Source organism: Thamnophis sirtalis, unplaced genomic scaffold (assembly GCF_051295495.1).
Source record: "Thamnophis sirtalis isolate CommonGarterSnake01/CBP01778 unplaced genomic scaffold, rThaSir2_p1.2 scaffold_1, whole genome shotgun sequence".
Taxonomy (NCBI): domain Eukaryota; kingdom Metazoa; phylum Chordata; class Lepidosauria; order Squamata; family Natricidae; genus Thamnophis; species Thamnophis sirtalis.
The window spans coordinates 73,221,582-73,233,869 of record NW_028261381.1 but is presented as its reverse complement, the minus strand read 5'-3'; the positions used below and the strand labels follow the sequence as shown (position 1 = coordinate 73,233,869).

Below are 12,288 nucleotides of genomic sequence, written 5' to 3'. Positions count from 1 at the left end.
CAATATAAATTTACAATCTGATACATACAAGGATGCACATTCTAAAAATATTTAGCAGAAAAACTAATTCAAAAATTGCTAATTCTGTGTTTTGTTAAATCAACACATAGAACAGTCTACATAAGTGATGGCTAACCTTTTTGCCACTGTGTGTCAAAAGTGGGGGGAGCGCGGGTGTGTGTGTGTCATTCATGTGCGTGTCTTGAGGCCTGGGACTCAAGACAACCTACAAGGTTACCTCTGCATGGCCTCATGGGAGTCTGACAACCAATAAGAGCACATTTCTTACACAGGAACAGGAAATTCCAAGGCGGGAAATGAGAGGGTATAAATCTCTCTCCCTTTCTCACCCATGTGCTCTTTTTGGGGGGCAGGACCTCAAACCACATGGTCCTGTCCACCATTAAACCATCTTTCCAAGCAGTCTCCATGTTTCCGGTGTCTTTCTTCCCACTTGGAACTGAACTCAGATGGACATTTCCTGCACACCGGCCAGCTGGCCTTCAGGCGCATGGGACCACCAACATTTGGAAGAGCAGTGTTCCGGTGTGCATGCGCACACTGGCATTTGAACTTCTGGGTTTCCATTATGCACATGCGTGATGACCAGCCATTTATTGGGCCTATGGCCGCACCGGAAATGGAAATTTAGGTGCAGGTACGTGCATGAGCAATGGAACACTGCTCTTCCGGGTTTCGGTGCTCCCAGGTGTGTGAAGGCCAGCAAGGCCACATGTTCCTTGCGGGATGGTTTTGTGTGCCATTTCTGGCCCGCAGGTCAGCAGGCGGGTACAAAAAAGGTTAACCATCATTGATCTATAGGTACCGTTTCCCTCACCTTTACCTTCCTCCCAAGTTTTTTAGCCTAACATTACACATTTATTTTCTCTAAAGTATCTTCTTTTTTCAGAGCTTCAGGATCACCTTTTAAAAATTGCTGCAGAAGGTTTTAAAAAGGAACCTTCTATCTTAATAATAGTAATAGGAGGCTCCAGCAGAAAATGGAAAATCAAAATCATGGATCAATTACCACAAAGACAGGTTGTCAGTTCTAGCTGATTAGCTGCTACCTTGATTAAATGGTAACAATTTTTCAGCACTCTCACACTTTCATTATCCTAGTTCTATTAAGTGAGCACCGTATTTTTAAAGGGCATCTTTAAAAAAGGGTGAAGAATAAAATATGATTTAAGAGTCAGTTTAAAGAAGTAGAATTCAGCTAAGCTGATACATTATTAGAACTTCCAACCCTGAATTACAAACCATACCCAGACTCAAATTTGCACCAAAAAGATAGAAACAATAGCAATAGCAGTTAGACTTACATACCGCTTCATAGGGCTTTCAGCCCTCTCTAAGCGGTTTACAGAGTCAGCATATCGCCTCCACAGCCTGGGTCCTCATTTCACCCACCTCGGAAGGATAGAAGGCTGAGTCAACCTTGAGCCGGTGAGATTAGAACCGCTGAACTGCAGATAACAGTCAGCTGAAGTGGCCTGCAGTACTGCACCCTAACCACTGCGCCACCTCAGCTCTGGAATAGAAATGGGTTGCTGAAGGAAGGGGATGAGAAAATTCTGTATTGCAACTACAAGTAGTACCACAATTGAACCCACAATTTATATTGCTAAGTGAGAAATTTGTTAAGGGAGTTTTGCCCCATTTTACGACTTTTCTTGTCATATTTGTTAAGTGAATCACTGCAGTTCTTAAATTACTAATGCGGTTGTTACTAAATTAGTAACACTGGTTTCCCCATTGTCTTTGCTTGCCAGAAGGTCACAAAAGGAGATCACATGACCCTGGGGCATGGCAACCATCATAAATGTGAGTCAGTTGTCAGGCATCCGAATGTAAATCACATAACCATGGTGATGCTGCAACAGCCATTAAGTGTGAAAAATGGTCATGTCACTTTTTTCAGTGCCATTGTAACTTTGAACGGTCACTAAATGAACTGTTATAAGTCGAGGACTACCTGTATAGTATTTGAGAAGTTGAAAAGCTTATTGTTCTAAACACACAAGATGGAACACAAATAAAATTCTTATTTTTGCATCCTTTTCCAAAAATGAGCTTTTTTTTATTCCAAGCAGGAGTGCAAGAATAATTTTTTTTATACATTTGTGCTTTTCTTATAAGCCTCTGAAAATTGTGAGAATAGCTACCAATTAACTTATAAAACTTTAGGCACATTTGAGTGTAGGAGGAGAGAGGCTAAAGATGCCTGTGACAGCTTGAAACCCAATAGATTAAGAAATTTCAGAATGCAAAAGTTCTGTTTGCAACAGTTTTTGCAGATTGCGTACTCTGCTTTCCATGTTTATTGCTGATAAAAAAAATATTGAGCAAATGCATTTCCAATTACAACTATCAAATTAAGGACAAGAAAATGTAACTAGGTAGTGTGTACAATGTAAAATGTATCTAAAGAGGTATTTGCAAAGAAACCACTGCAAAAAATTCTTGCAAAAAGACATGCATGAACAAACACGTGAACAAGTGGATGACCTAGATTTGTATGAACACTTTTGCATTTGAAACAAAAGTTACTTCTCATGAAAATTTCATTTAACGTTATTTTTATTCCCTTAATTTTTTTTTTAAAAAAACTAAGTCTTTGGTTAAAGTACTTCATGCTGCTAAGTCAAGTTACAGTTGCCTCGGGATCTTTTAAATTAGGGGTTGTCACATTTCAAATTTGTCAGTTTTGTTTTTATTAGCACTCAAAATTTACCACTCTAATTCAAATACAGAAACACACTTAACCATTCCCACACCACTATTCCCATTCCATTCAGAAGGCATAAAAAAATAAACTCCTTGCACAGATACCATTCCATCCACATTCTCATGTCATGTTATGTTCATTTGGCGTATAAGGATATGCACTCCCCCCCCATTTCCATAAGATGAAGCTAAAAAGGCATCAATAATTACACAAAGCAGACAATTGAATTTGTTTAGCTGTAGCAACGAAATTTTGTCTGATGTAATATTTTCAAAAATATATAATACTGAAAAAACACTGAGAAATAAGTGAGTTCTGTTGATCTCATGGTATACAGTAGTTTCAAGACTGAACAAAAGATTATGATATGCTACACTAGTTAGTAATATTTTAATTCTAATTTATGTAATCTGTTGAAGAGAGAAGAATTTTTGTAATTAAGTTGCAATAGTGTTTTGCCATTTGGATTCCACAATTTTATACATTCTACATAGTTCTGAAATAATGAATTAAAAGGAAGCTAATGTTTAACTCTGAATCAATAAACACAACATTTGTATTGTGAGGCAAACCCCTCAAGTTGCGACATCTGTGGAACTATAACATTACTGTATGCCAGTAAAGATTACAGTTCGATCTCCTCCTCCTCCTCCTTCTTCCTTCTTCTCCTCCTCCTCCTTTCCCATCCCCATCCCTATCCCCATCCCCATCCTGCTTAATATCTTATGCATCCAGTTAATACTACTTTATTGTATTACACAGATTAAATGTTTTCTAACTTTTTTCACGTTTTTAGAACTGTTTCAGAACTTGAAAATTTACTGATTCTAAATGTACTGCAAGGAAGTTCTATAGCATTTAAGATACTATTTTGCAAAACAAAAACAAAAACTTGTGCATTCTTGAAGCAAGAATTGGCCGATATTAAAATATTGTTTCTTTCACTCAAACTCAGATACCATTTATAACGTATGCTTTTTTCCTGCTTCAACGATGTTTTAAAAAAGTTGCTTTTCAATTATACAAGCCTCCACCTACTCCATAGGCATCCTCTGACAATTATACCCTTATTTTATGCATTATTCTAACCTAATCAATTTTGCCACAAATTTAGAAGTTGTTGTTGGAAGATAAGTTTCTACCACCTGTACTATTATTGGAGCAATAACTTGTATGTGTCATATTAGGTAGAGTGAAAGATTGCAAATGACAATGCCATATTGATTTATGGCATTTCATATATATTACAGGGAAAGACAAAGGGCAAAACCTGGCGTGACACATTTTATTTAGAAGGGATTTTCTTCACATGTATCTAACTATGGCACAAATCTGGACCGGTAACTTTATTTACTGCTGCATCCTCACTCCATTGTTTTCATGTGGTCCTTGCTCATAACTGAGGTGGCCTTAAATTGTTTGTGTGCTTCCCAAATTAGTGTTTTCCTTCTAATACCACATAATTTTTGCTGGGAATATAATTTGACATGCTTCGCAGGCTATTCCAGTGGCGGTACTGTCAGATGGCTCCCCAGGGCATTATATCAAGCCGGCACTTATTGTAAAGGTACATGGGAAAAACCTTGGGAGAAGGGCGAAAGAGATGCTGCCTAGAAAATGGATAAATCATAGTCTGGAGCTGGATAAAGGGAAAAGCAAGAGGCTCAGAAGGGATCCTCCCTAGTTTCTTGAACTGTGAAAGAGAATTGTTGTTTCAAACTTGCAAGATTCTGTCAATGTAGCTTTACAATAAAGTAGAATTAGTTTATCATTTTTCTTGTCTGGTCCGCCCGTTAAGGCTGACACCCATCAATCACTTTAAGCTGTGGGGGCACTCTCCTTTCCTTCTTGGGCACTTTCTTTGTCCTATACCCGTAAATGTCATCAGCTATTGAGGAATGAATAACAGGCTCCTTATTCAAAGTTCTTTTGAATAGCAGCTGATGGACAGTGGTAATACAAAGAACTGTGTGGTGAAACAGCAAAGAGAGTTTTTTCTGGAATGGCCCAGAAGAATACACAGTCGGCCTGTAATAAAACTCATTTAAGAATCCACAATTTAATTGTGGTTAACTTTGTTTGCATCATTAAACTTCATTGGCCCAGAAGAAGGGATTCTTTTCCTGGAGATTTCATGTGTGAGATCAGTTGCAAACCCAGGCTCAGGATGGCAATTGTTAGCTGAGAATCTCTAGTGGCTTTTCAGGGGTGTTCCTCCTTGGATTGCCAGGTGTGAGATGTTGTTTGTGAAGTTAGGTTATAGAGGTTAGATGGGTTTATTGCTTGTGTACCACTTTGCCTGTGGCATAGCAATCTCCCTACCAGAATTAGTAGAGTTTGTGGTTGTGTTTGGCAGCTACATTGTGCAGGCCTATGGCCCTAATGGAATAAAATTTGCATGAATTGGGCAGTGGCTTGGGAGTTCATGACCATCATGGACCTGGCACAAGTTATCCCTGGCCTGATTTATATTAGAGGTTCCTCATTACACCTGTTTTCTTTTATATCAGAGCTATGCCAACCTGCTCTGCAATTGGGAGGTGTTAACCATCAGTTCCTTCTCATGGAAAGATCACTCCTTGTTGATTCTAGACTTATTTGGTGCCTCACCTCTTCATGCTTGTATCTTTTTTAGGGTAACTCAATCCCACCTGACTATGGGAATACAGATGACTTACAATCACAGCTGAGCCCAAAATTTATGTGGCTAAGTGAAAACTTTGCTAAGTGAGTTTTACCCCATTTTACTACTTCTCCTGCTACATTTGTTAAGTGAATCATTGCAGTTCTTAAATTAGTAACATAGTTGTTAAGTGAATCTGGCTTCCCCATTGACTTTACTTGTCAAAAGGTTGCAAAAAAGGGATCACATAACCCCAGGACACTGTAGCCATCATAAATATGAACCAGAATGTCAAGCATCCAAATGTAAATCACATGACCATGGGGATGGTGTAATGGTCATAAGTGTGAAAAATGGCCACACGTCGCTCTTTTATTGTAACTTCAATGGTCATTAAACGAACTGTTGTAAATCAAGGAATACCTATAGCTGCAGGGCTGTTGTAAGGATTATTTCAGTTATTTGTTTAGATTTGTTTGGAATTGGATTCCATTTGCACAGGTCCTATAGATTTGTCTGAAGTACACTTTTACCTGGTTATCTGAGAAGAATTTGAGCTCACAAAACTGCAGAAAATGTAACAATTGGCTCTCAATCTAGCTGCAGCATTGGCCTTTGACAGGTTTGTCTTCTGCATCATTGCACCTATTACTGAACCAGGAGGCCTTGCTCAGAGGGACTCATGACTTAATCATCTCCTCTTTGGATTACTGTAATATGCTGTATTTATACCCTTGAGGGGGACTCGGAAGCAATAGTTGGCAGGTTTTGTGCTTCTCATTATTCTCATGTAACACTGCTGTTTTGTAAGCTTCCAGGTATGATTCAAGGCCTATTCATCAAGCTGCCTTTCTATCACTGTCTCAGGTTGCTCCCTCAGATTTAGGTGTGAGGGCCTGCTCTGGATCCCTTCCATCAAACAATACCATTGTTGAGCCCTACAGGCATGCCTTCTCTATGGCTGCACCTACCCAGTGAAACAATGTCCTTCCAAGGTCCAGATGGCCCTATCCCTGTTAGCCTTTTATAAGGCATTGAAAACCTACCTGCTCTCCCAAGCATTTGGACTAGGAAATTAAATGAGTTCTGTTGGTGATGTGGCTTTTGGTTCTGAGGGCTATTATTTTAATCAAAGTATCATGTATTATATGTTTTTGTTATCATTTTAATTTTTGTACATTGCCCAGAGTTGCTGCTGTGAAATGTGAAATTTATAAATAATACAAATAAATAAAGATAAATTGAGGGTATATTTTTATATGGGACAAACCTGTGCCATATTTCAAAAATAATTACCATATTATTCAGAGAATAAGATGCACCTTTTTTCCTCAAAAAAGAGGCTGAAAATCTGGGTGTGTCTTATACATCGAATACAGCATTTTTTTGCCTCCTGAAGCCCCGCCCCTTCATCAAAATGGCTGTGCATACCCTTATGGAGGCTTTCAAAGAGCTCCTGGGGGCTGGGGAGAGCAGAAATGAGCAAAAAATGGGCTGTTCCCCCCCCCGCCCCCAGCAGCACTCTATAAGCCTCCATAAGGCTATGCATGCTTTTTTTTTTGAGAAAAAAGGGCCCATTTTCACAAAAAACGGGCCGTTTTTTGCTCTCCCCCCCCCGGAGCATTCTGCAAGCCCCTCCCCCAAAGCTATTCATGCCTTTTATTTGAAAAAAAAGGGGCCATTTTTGCAAAAAATGGGCCGTTTTGGGGAGGTTTGCAGAGTGCAAAAACTTTTTTTCCCCTTTCAGAAAGATCTTTAGTTAGAGTGATGGATGAGAATTACATTGATCAAGTGCTGTACCAGCAGAAACAAGTCTTAAATGCTGCAGGTTGTCAGATTTCCTTCTCCAGTAGATGGATAAATACACCTGGAAACATCTACCTACCTACCTACCTACCTATTCTCTCTCCTTACCTACCTACTGTATTTCTCTCTCTCTCTCTCTCTCTCTCTCTCTCTCTCTCTCCCTCTACCTACCTACCTACCTACTTACTCTCTCTCCTTACCTACCTACTGTATTTCTCTCTCTCTCCCTCTACCTACCTACCTACTTTTTAAAAAAAATTGCCTCTTCAAAACCTTGGTGCATCTTATACTCTGGTGCGTCTTATACTCCGGAAAATACGGTAAGATACTTCACAATATGTTGCAGCCCAAACATACAGTGGTATCCCACTGCAACTTTTTAAAAGAGCCACTTTTCCCAAAATCACTTAGCACCATCAACTCAATTTTAGAAAAAATGTGGTTGCATTAAGGATTTAAACTGATGCCTCTCCTGATTGGAGCACCCAACTGGAGGCACTGAATTTGAAATATTGCATATCATTAACTGATACAGAGTAAATTGAACATGTTTAAATGTTAGGAGATATAAGTTTAATATCTAGGTAAATAACCCTGCTGGGTGACCTTGAGCCAGTAGGTTTACCCACTTCATAGTATTTCCGTGAGGGACAAAACAAGGCTAGAAAAATATGTATGCTGTTTAACCGATGACAGGTGAAATATAATTTGATAAATGAACTAAAGTTGCCTGAAGTAAAATTTAGGTCACACTAATACAGCAGGATGCATGGTTATTGAATGAATATTCTGCTTAAGGAACCAATTTATTAATATGTATTTTTATTCATGTAAAACAAGGTAAGAGATGAGGAATCATCCTTGTTCCTTTGCCTCCAAGGCTTTTTATCATACATAGTCAAGCCCTCAGAGCCCATGTAATTAATTATAGGTTGTAATTGTATACAGGAACAGAAAGAAGGGAAGCATCTCCTCCTCTATGTGCTCCTCATCCATTACTTTAAAAACGGGAAATCATTCAACGTGGTCTACTTTGGCCTTAAAGGGTCCAGGTTTTTCTGAAAATGCGTTTCTCTTCCTGCATATCATTATAACCTATAATTAATTGCATACGCTCCTAGGGCTTTTCAGCAGCTTCCCACTTTCAGCATACTTTTGGAAAGCGAATTCGATGAGCACTCGTAGCATTACTTCCACAGTGGTTGCCCCTGCACACTCTGTGCTCCAAGATTATTCCCTAAATCAAGAGCTTTTAGTTCCTTCCTAACTCTGTTTTCAAAACCTCCAGCCTGCCCATTGAGAATCAAACTAAACAATTACGATGCCCGACTTGGGTGAGCCAACAGGCTACATTTTCTGAAAGCAAGGGGCGAGTCATTCTTCTCACATGCTTTGGAAATTACTTTACTTCTCACAGGCTGTGAGGATCAGGTGCAATTCCCAAGAGTGCTGCGTCCCATTCGAAAAAGAGAGCGAGGAAGTGCAACCTCACCCCCCGCATTAAACAGAAGGATTGTGGACCCCCACACACACCTCACACTGGGTCTTTATGCGCACGCGACACCTGTTATTTCCCACGCCGACGTTTGACTAGAAAGGAAGCCAACGGCTGATGCATACCTGGATGAAAACTTCTCCTGCTGCTGCTGTGCTGCCGTTGCTGCCCTGTGTGCGTTTCTGCTCTTTCCTCTGCCCGGGTGAGCCCTTCTTCGAAAGGCCAGGAAAGTATGGCCGAGCCGCCTCTGGTTGCCACGGCCACATAAAGCTTTCAAAAAAAGGAGCCGGGGACCAATCAGGCCTCAGGGCTAGAACCGCACAGCCCCGGGTCACGTGACACCGAGAGTGAAAAGCATGGCCAGAATCCCCAGGACCGAGCCGAGAGGTCTTTTGTACCACTTCGACCGTTTTCCCGCCCATTCCCCCCCCCTCCCCACCTCCGCCCCACCATCCCACCAGAGCCCTTCATTGCCGTCCTTTTCTGTAAAAGCGTGCGGGGGAAGGGGAGATTACAGAGCCCAGGGGAAGAGTCGAGTCAACAGACGGAACTGGCTTTGTGAAGCTTCCAAAAACTCCTTATTTTCAACTTTGGGACGGGTTAACTGCTGCCGCCCCAACAGCTGCTTTCATGCGGAAAGTTTACTGGCTAAGCCACCCTGACCCAGAGATGAAAGGCCTGTCACTCAAGCCCCCCCCTCTCCCACAGACAAATCCTAGATGCCATCGGTGCTATAGGTCAAAGCCTGCTCCAGCTGCGTTTCAACTTTTTATGAGCTCCCATTTCCAATGACAGCAGCACAATTTCGCAGCCTACCTAGGTTATTCATAGACTCTTACCCTTTCTGAAAATAATAGATGTACGGGCCAGCAAAAAAGGGAGGTGGGGAAGCAGATAATTTTCAAATGGTATAAATTTCAAAATGGCAAGGGACTATGAGGAAGAGAAAGAAGGTTGCAGTTGCCACAAGGATGATTAGGGCAACGAAATGACACTTAAGAACACAAATAGGTGCTCTTTCCTGATCTTTTTGCTGCTATGCCATCACAGTGTCATGTATTTTACTGCAATGGCCACATGTTCTTGTCAAAGACTATCATAAATGAATTATCTAGACAGCATGATTTCAGAGATTTGAGATTAAAAGTTCCTTCATTGAAGATTGTACTCGGAATGGTAATTTTCTCTTTATGCAAACTGTTGAACAAAAAATGGCTTAGAGCAAGATGTGAGCACCAGGAGATTAGAAGCAATTGAAACATAAAATATTCATACTCTGTATAAAAACTATCCTTTTTGTACTTTTAGCTGCAAAAAGATGGAAAGCATAATATTTATTGAGATGCTGCGTTTTGAATTCTGCAACAATATAGTATCTCCAAAGAGGGGGGGGGGAACCTCCAAGAAGAATTATGTGCTAGGTACACAAGAAATTATATGAAAATAATTTCTCCTAATGGGACCCAAGAAAAAGCACTGCTTCACATTGAACATGCCTACAATAGTTATTATTAACTATATTAACTAATTTACTTAACTCTATTGTATTTTCTTGAATAAATCAGAAGTGAATACATAAGCCATTGATTACGCACAGGACGTTAAGCCAAAACAAAACAACAGGCCAGCATAATAAGATATACAATGTCTTTACATTGAACAAAATTCAAAATTGCACAATACTGTACATTTCCACTCCTATATAAAGTTGTACTTACCTTGCTTTTCGAGTACTTTATTTATTTATCAATTCATTTATTTAAAAAAATCTTTTTAATTGCTCATCTCCCTCACGGATGCATAAATTTCATCACACATGACCTGGGAAAAGTAGATTTGAGGTTTTCTCCTACTATCATATTTGGGATATAATCCATCCACTGGAACTAGGTGTAAGGAGGTATCAGGTAATTGGAAGATCTTACTTATAGAATGCATAATTAACAGAAATGCCTTTCAACAGTCAGGCCATGACTTTCAATTTAGATGATTTTAAAAGGAGACTAAACAATGGCAGAAAGTTGATGGCTGCATACTATCTCTTGAATTAAAGGCAGCATGACTAAATATCAGTTGCTAAGGAACCAAAGTGAGGAAGGATCATTATCCTTAAATGTGAATTTGTTTGTGAATTTCTTGGATGCATATGTTTAGTTTCTACGTGAGAGAATGTAGGGATAAAATCTAATAAAATACTCAACTCCCCATAAGATTCAGTATGTACAGAGCACACTCAGTAGCTCTAGAATGAAAAATTAGCAGTGAAACATAATTGGGGATGGGGGAGAAAGTAGAAAGTCCTCCTTAGAGTAAAACAAGGAATAGAAATACCATAGACCTTTCTCTTGGGAGAATTCACTGCAATATTCTGCTAAAGGCATCCCTTTAATTTATTATAAATATCAGCATATTATAAATGCAGTTCATGTGCAGTTGCTGATGGTTAATGGTAATATTGTCAGATACAAAACCTTCTTAAGTGCTATTCAGTTCTTTGGGTTTACAGAAATCTATTCCAAAGTACATAATATAAATCATTCATTTATTTCCTGGGCTTACAGTGATTAGGTTTGGCTCATTTTTTGTTTCAATTCATGCTGTTGGCAAAGCAAAGCAAATCTTAGGTATGTTTTAGGGGGATTCTATCTTCATGAAATAAATTCACATAATCTGGTTTTCTCTGTCCTTACCAGGAACACACACACACACACACACACACACACACACACAGAGAGAGAGAGAGAGAGAGAGAGAGAGAGAGAGAGAATATATGCTCTTTTATTATATAACTAGAATTTTTTAGTGATTGTTCATGTACATCAACAAAATCCATAACTTAGTTATACTGGGACCACATTTTCATTCAATTTGTTTTGAAACTATACAAATATGTATTTATCCATTATATTACTATGCAACAAAAGATTTCAAGACCCCTGTCTTCATATTACAGTGGTATTCAACATATTATATTGTCATTATATATTTCAAAGATATGCAAAATAACTTGGATGTTGGATGTCAAGCTACATAGTTTGATTACATGCCATCAAATCAGTTTTAATTACCCATGCGAGTTTGGTTCAGCATGTTCTGTGGAAGTAGTATAGACCATGGCTCTCAGCTAAGCATGTTATATGAGACAAATGCTATATCATCAAACCACTATTTAAAACAAACTGTAGCTAAGGGCAATATCTGCATGGAATCTATGAGTAGGGGAAATGTCTAGAATGCTAGCTTCATTTATCCAGCTGGAGCAGAATGCCGTTGCATGGGGCCCCAGGGTGGCTCATGTAGCATTGCTCTTATGCAAGCTGTACTGGTTGCTGCTCTGCATCCAGGTCCAATTCAAAGAATTATGACCCTTAAAGCCTTATGGCATAGTTCCCAGGGAACCATCTCAGCCCAATGGGATTAGTCTGTCCCACCTCTTCCGGCAGAAGGGGCATGTTGTGGATCCCATCGATCAAGAAAGGCCACCATGATGAGATAACGGGAGATGAACCTTTTTTGCTGAGGTTCCCTCCCTCTGGATGATACCCCTTTTAGCCTTCCATAAGAGTCTCAAACATGGCTCTGCCAATTGGCCTGAGACTTTGCCTGGTCATTCCAGGGAGCTAGGAATAAGAT

The 12,288-nt window shown here is 39.6% G+C and overlaps 1 protein-coding gene across 1 annotated transcript in view; it reads right to left on the bottom strand.

Annotated features, from left to right (window-relative positions):
- Nucleotides 1–8,799, bottom strand: part of RASSF7 (Ras association domain family member 7) — a 91,020-nt gene extending 82,221 nt beyond the window's left edge. The window contains exon 1 of the mRNA XM_087716094.1: nucleotides 8,781–8,799. The gene's annotated coding sequence lies outside the window, so the exon portion shown is untranslated. The remainder of the gene's footprint in view (nucleotides 1–8,780) is intronic.
- Nucleotides 8,800–12,288: the final 3,489 nt, after the last annotated feature.